This window comes from Prionailurus bengalensis, chromosome X (genome assembly GCF_016509475.1).
Source record: "Prionailurus bengalensis isolate Pbe53 chromosome X, Fcat_Pben_1.1_paternal_pri, whole genome shotgun sequence".
Classification (NCBI taxonomy): Eukaryota; Metazoa; Chordata; class Mammalia; order Carnivora; family Felidae; genus Prionailurus; species Prionailurus bengalensis.
Window position 1 is genome coordinate 110724941 of NC_057361.1, and position 7194 is coordinate 110732134.

The window sequence follows — 7194 nt, forward strand, 5'->3', positions numbered from 1 at the left end:
CCTCTGGTGATAATGATGTGTTAAACATATAAAAAATTTCTATTTCTATTGTATGTGTAGTTCTCTTATTTTAACACAATCACGAGTTAGAAAAATGATCCCTTAATACTGGAGTGCTGATTCGAAGGGGCACATGCACCCCAATGTTTATAGCAGCACTATCAACGATAGCCAAAGTATGGAAAGAGCCCAAATGTCCATCTACTGATGAATGAATAAGGAACATATATATATATGTGTGTGTGTGTATATATATATATATATATATACATATAAAATGGAATATTACTCGGAGATCAAAAACAATGAAATCTGGCCATTTGCAACAACATGGATGGAACTAGAGTGTATTATGCTAAGCAAAATAAGTCAGTCAGAGAAAGACAAATATCATGTGATTTCACTCATATATGGAATCTAAGATATAAAACAGATGAACATATAAAATGGAATATTACTCGGAGATCAAAAACAATGAAATCTGGCCATTTGCAACAACATGGATGGAACTAGAGTGTATTATGCTAAGCAAAATAAGTCAGTCAGAGAAAGACAAATATCATGTGATTTCACTCATATATGGAATCTAAGATATAAAACAGATGAACATAGGGAAGGGAAGCAAAAATAGGATAAAACAGAGAGGGATACAAACCATAAGACTCTTAAATACAAAGAACAAACTGAGGGTTGAAGGGAGTCGGGGGGTGAGGGAGCGGGGCGGGCACTTGTTGGGATGAGCACTGGGTGTTATATGTAAATGATGAATCACTAAATTTTATTCCTGAAATCATTATTACACTATATGTTAACAAACTTGGTTTTAAATTTAAAAAATTTAAAAAATTTAAAAAAGAAAAATGATCCCTTGGCAGACCACAGGCCCTGATTCTTGTTTGGAAATAAGTCATCTTAGGTTTCAATATCTTTTCTAAGCCCCAAGATGCTTTAACCTCAGGTATGACAGACCATCTTGGGGAGAGAGCACCTTATCAGGACCCCTTTAAGGACATCATCCAGGTGGTGAGTGCCCACTGGGACCTTTTTATTGATCTTCTTTGATTCCTTTCTATGCTCAGTTTGTCATGATGCCCAACCAGTCCTTCTACCCTCTTCTGAAATGCTCAATTCTCTTCCTCAATTAGATAGATTATATCACTTCCTTCTTTCATTCAATTCATTCATTATACATATAGTCACGGAAGGCCTACAGTGTGTCAGGCACTAGGCTAAATACTATTCATACAATGGTAAAAAAGACAAACTTATTCCCTGACCTTATAAAACTGTTGTTCTATTGATGCAATTGAGAGAAATTGATAAACCCCAATAATACAATTACAAAGTGAGATAAGTACTTGAAAGAAGAAAAGCAGGAATTTTAAATAGAGAATAACAGGACAGGCTGGTAGGAAAACCTCTCAGAAAAGATGATAATTAAGCTGATAACTGAAAGATGAGAAGGCTCAAACATGGGAAGGGTGAAGAAAGGAGAGTTCCAGAAAAAGAGACCGGCATGCTCTCGGGCCTGGGGGTGACTCTTTGCAGTTGGTTGCAAAGATGGCCACAATCTTTCTTTTCTCCCTCTGCCAAGACCCTTTGCGATGTGACTTTAGCTCATCCCACCAAGAGGTAGAATCTGTTTTTCTACCCCTTGAATCCAGGCTGCATTTGTGCCTTGCTTTGGCCAATAGAATACGGCAGAAATGAGAGTGTGTCAGTTCAGAGCCCAGGCCTCAAGGGATACTGCACACCTTCTCTTTCTCTTGGAACCTACCCAGTTGCCATGTGACCATTCCAGATGAAATTGCTGGAGGACGAGAGACCATAGAACAGAAATGACATTCCAACAGAGGTAAGCCATCTTAAAGCAAGCAGCCTGCAGCTGACCCAACAGGTGAGCACAGTTCTAAAGACAAAACCCAGCCAAGACCAGGTGAAGCACTGAGTTCTGCCCAAATGGCCAATCCAGGGAATTTTGAGCTAAAATGTTTTGTCACTTAGTTACGCAGCAAAAGATAATCACTAAACCCTTTAATGAAAACAGAATCCTTACTAGAGTAAACCTTCACTTACCCTTCTCCAAACCTCAAAACACTCTGTGCTTTTAGACTCACCGGATGATCAAGTTTGTCTATAAGAACACACACCAATCATTTATAAACCTGGCCCTTTCAAAGACCACCTGGCAAAGTTGTTCGCCCAGTTTCACACTGAAGGGCTTGATTAGAATGAACTGGAGCAGAGTGGCATCACCATAAGCTTCTAGTACAGTAAGGCAGAAAAGAACTCAGATAAAAGACTCACTTCAGTAACACGTTGGGAAGGGGACGTGCTCAAGACAATTCAAAACTTTAAAATCTCATTATAGAGAGATGCTCTCAGAGAGGGGCTTGTTTCTGCAAAAAGAGTTATCTTTTCCTCCCAAAGATAAGTTTATTTCTCAGAATTCAGACAACTATAGTAAGAGAAAACCAGGGAAATCCAAAACTACAGACTTAAAAAAAGAGGGGCATTTGACCATGTGGCTTTCAGCAAGGTAATATGTAATAGAGGGCACGATCACCTGTGATCATCAGTGGATTCAATTTAATAACTCCCTTTGGGAACACTGTATACTTAAAAACCACAACAGAAAGCCAGAGCAGGTCCCATTTGTTGAACAGACCTCAGCAAATCCCAGGCCAACGCATCAAGCCTTTCACATCCCTGGAACACAACCACTAACAAGCTGGCCTGCCTAGCCCATCGTAGTAAAGCAAGGCCAGGCTAAATACTATGGCTGAAACATCAGCAAATTTCCTGGCAAGAGAGTTCAATTGCAGCCAGACCTTTCTCAACCCTCAGGAGGTTACCCAACCAAAGTTCTCTAGAAGATTTTTACCCGGGGCAGGTGGTTCTGGAAGTGTGGTCCCCAGACCAGCAGTACCAGCATTAACTGGAAAAAGTGTTAGAGATGCAAATTTGGGGACCCTTTCCAAGACATACTAAATTGGAAACTGCAAGTGGGGCCCAGCCATCTGTAGTCTAAGAGGCCCTCCAGGTGATTTTGATGCAGGGTCAAGTTTGAGAACCTCTGTTGTAGGTGGTTGCGATTGTCCCCATCCCTGGAGTAGAGCTCTAAGTCTTAAATGGTCAGTTAGAGCAAGCCTAGCATTCCTTAGAGGGAGCAGGGTTCTCCTCATTTCCCTGAAAAGTCTTCATTTGGTACCTATGTCTGAAAGTTGAACCATAGCCTTAGGAAACCTTTTTCCAGCAACATTGACAGTTTCTAGTTAATTATCTGTGAGTAACACAGTTACCAGATGCATCAACAAGAGATCATGGGATCTTAGTTTCTCAGCGTCAGAAGAGATCTCAAAGATCATGTCATGCACTGCTTCTTGAACTTTAACGTGCATCGAATCATCTGGTAATCTTTTTAAAATTCAGATTCTGTTTCAGCAGATAAGAATAAGGCCTGAGATTCTGGGTTCCTTAAAAGCTTCCAGGTGACACCAATGCTGTTGCTGTATAGAACACACTTTGGGTTGTTAGACTACAGTCCAACCCCTATATGATGCTCAAATCCCCCACCCAGTAATCCCCAAATGTGGCTTTGCCTCAGAATCACCTGAAGAACTTTCAAGCCCAGGATGCTAATTTCTACCCCAAACCTTAATCAGATTCTCTTGTACTGAAGCTTATATGTCTAGAGGTTTTGAAAGTTCTTCAGGTGATGCTGGTACAGCCAGATATTTAACTCTTTGATTTGGCATTTGTGAGTTGCTGGCCTATATTATATGCCCACCATGTCACATGGTCTTGCAGGCTCTGCTTAAGCCATTCTAGGGGAAGGGGCAATACTCTTGAGAGGCCTGAACGCATTTGCAGACAAGAACTAATAGCTCTTAAGTATAGGTCTGTGCTCCATTTTGAGTTAATTTTTGTGTATGGTGTAAGGTAGGGGTCCAACTTCATTCATTTGTGTGTCAATTTTCAGGGTTTTTTAGCACTATTTGTTGAAAACACAATCTTACCCATTGAAAGGTCTTGGCATTGTTGTCAAACAAAATTTGATCATGTATCCAATGGCTTATCCAAAGGGCTTATTCCTGGGTGTTGTTTGTTTTAGTAATCTCTACACCACCGATGTGGGGCTCAAACTCATGACTCAAGATCAATAGTCGCATGGTCTACCAACTTAGCCAGCCAACTGCCCTGGGCTGTCTATTCAATTCCATTGATCTATATGCCTGTCGTTATGCCAGCACCACACCATTTTCATTACCATAGCTGTATAGTAAGTTTTCAGTTTAGAAAGTGAGTCCTCCAAATTCATTCTTTTTTTTTTTTTTCAAGATTTTTTTTTTTTTTTTTTGGCTACTCAGGGTTCTTTGAGATTCCATATGAATTTTAGGATGGATTTTTTTTCTGTTCCTGCAAAATATGTTGTTGGTATTTTGATAGAGACTGTATTGAATCTGTACATTATTTTAGGTTGTATGGACCTTTTGAAAACATTAAGCCTTCCAATCCATGAATAGGATGTCTTCCCATTTACTTGTGTCTTCTATAATTTTTTCAGTAATATTTTTTAGTTTTCAGTGTAGAAGTGTTTTTCCTCTTTGGTTACGTTTATTCCTATTTTATTCTTTTCAATGCTATTGTAAATGGAATTGTTTTCTTAATTTCCTTTTCAGATTGTTCATTGTATATAAATGCAACTGTTTTTTTGTATCCTGCAGCTTTGCTGAATTCATTTATTGGTTCTAAGAGATTTTGTGGTATCTTTAAGGTCTACATATAAGATCATGTCATCTGTAACCAGAGATGGTTCCACTTTCTTTACAATTTAGATGCCTTTTATTTATTTTTCTTGTCTAATTCTACCAGTTAGAACTTCTGATACTACATCGAAAGAAGTGGCAAAAGGGAATATTCTTGTCTTGTTCCTGATCTTTGAGGAAAAGCTTTCAGTCTTTGACCATCGACTATGATGTTAGCTGTGTGTTTTTCATATATGGATTTTATTATGTTGAACTATGCATTCATTTTCAGCTCCAGAATTTGTTTGGCTCTTTTTAATAATTTCTCTTTGTTGCTATTCTGTTGTTCATATATCATTTTCCTGATTTACTTTAGTTTTTTGTCCATATTTTCTTCTAACTCTTTGACCATATTTAAGTCAGTTGATTTGACTTCTTTCTATTAAGTCTGAGGACTGTTTATTCAATGCCAGTTTCTGCCACTTTATTTTCTTCCCTTGAATGGATGGCATTTTCTTGTTTGTTTGTTTGTTTGTTTGTTTGTTTTTTGTATCCTTTATGATTTTTTTTTAATTGGGCATTTGGGGAAACAGCCACCTCCCAGTCTTTGCACATTGGCTCTGTGCTGAAGTCTTTTGCTATTTAGCTGGGTGTGCCCTGAGCCTTGGGATCAGCTCAAGGAGAAAGCTTAAGGTCTTCTCAGGTCTTTTCTTTTCTTCTTTTTTTTTAGTTTTTTGTTTTCTGTGTTGATTATTTTTGACAGAGAAACAGAGAGACAGAGACAGAGCACATGTGGGGAAGGAGCAGGGTGGGGGACACAGAATCCAAAGCAGGCTCCAGGCTCTGAGCTGTCAGCTCAGAGCCCAATGCAGGGCTCAAACCCACAAACCATGAGATCATGACCTGAGCCAAAGTCAGACACTTAACTGACTGAGCTACCCAGGCGTCCCTTCTCAGATCTTTTCTAAGCATGCATCTTATGTGGGCTTGTGTCCGTTTTTTTTTTTCTTCTGTATATACAGATGCTTTTTTAATGTTGTATTTCTTTTTGAGAGAAGGGGGGGTGAGAAAGGAGCAGGGGAGGGGTGGGGGGTGGATAGAGGATCCAAAGCACGCTCTGTGCTGACAGCAGCAAGCCTTATGTGGGTCTTGAACTCATGAACTGTAAGATCATGACCTGAGCTGAAGTCAGACACTCAACTGACGCCCCTAGTGCTGCTTTTTTAAATGTGTTAATTTTTTAAATAGTCTCACCCCAGGTTCCTTCTGGATCCTTAGCTGGTCTATTGTATGTCTGCACCCATAATATCTTGTCAAAGGGTCTTAGTCTCCCTGCAGCTTTCCTAAGCCCCACCCACTGCTTCTCCTCACCTGAGATCTGAGATGAGTGAAGCAGAGACTAGTCCATCAGGTATCCCCCAGACAGGTTCGAATGTTGCAAACAAAGTCTGCTCTGCTCCTTCAGGTTCTGGGGAAGGAATTGGGAACAGGGATGCCATTTTCTCCCCCACGAAACCATGCTGCACCAGGGAGGGGACTGCCAGAAGTTTTCCTACTGCTTTGAATGTAGATTTTTCTTGATTGGGCATTTACTTGGTTGCTGTAGACCTTTGACTGTTTCCCACAGCTACTTTAAGATTATCTAGTCAGATTTTTTGGTTTTGGGGTTTCCACAGGGAACAAGACCTTGGAGCTTCCCATTCCATCATTTTGCTGAAGTCGCTCAAGGCCAAATTCTATACTACACAGTGTGTACTTGTTTCTTGGGTGCATGCTAGTGGTTTGTAAAATTTATTTCAATTCCTATGGTAAGTTCCTTGAAGATCATAATCATGTTTTTTGCATCTGGAGCTCTACCTCTTCTAATCAAGCCAGCACTTAACAAAGGGCCAGGCACACAATCAGTGTCTATATAATCTTGGAGAACAAATGGTCCCCTGCCTTTTTCAGAATTCATCAAGGTAAGGACCATTTGTCATCACTCATTCAATAAATATCCATTGACCACTTACTATTTGTATTAATTCAGGGTTCTTCAGAGAAACAGAAACCAATAGAAGACAGATAGATAGATAGATAGATACTTATTATAGGAATTGACTCATGTGGTTATAGAGGCTGAGAAGTGCCCTAATCTGGTGTCTGCATGTGGAGAACCAGGAAAGCCATTGGTGTAGTTTAGTCCAAGTCCAAAGGCTTGAGAAATGGGGGGACCAATGGTCTAAGTCTCAGCCTGAGTTCAAAAGCCTGAGAATCAGGAGTGTTGATGCTTGAGGGCAGGAGAAGATGGATGTTTCTGCTCAAACAAAGAGAGTGAATTCACCCTTCCTCAGCCTTTTTATTCTATTCAGGCCCTCAGTGGATTGGATGATGCTCACCCACATTGGTGAGGGTAATCTTTACTTAGTCTACTGACTTAAATACTAATCTCTTCCAGTGGTAGCCT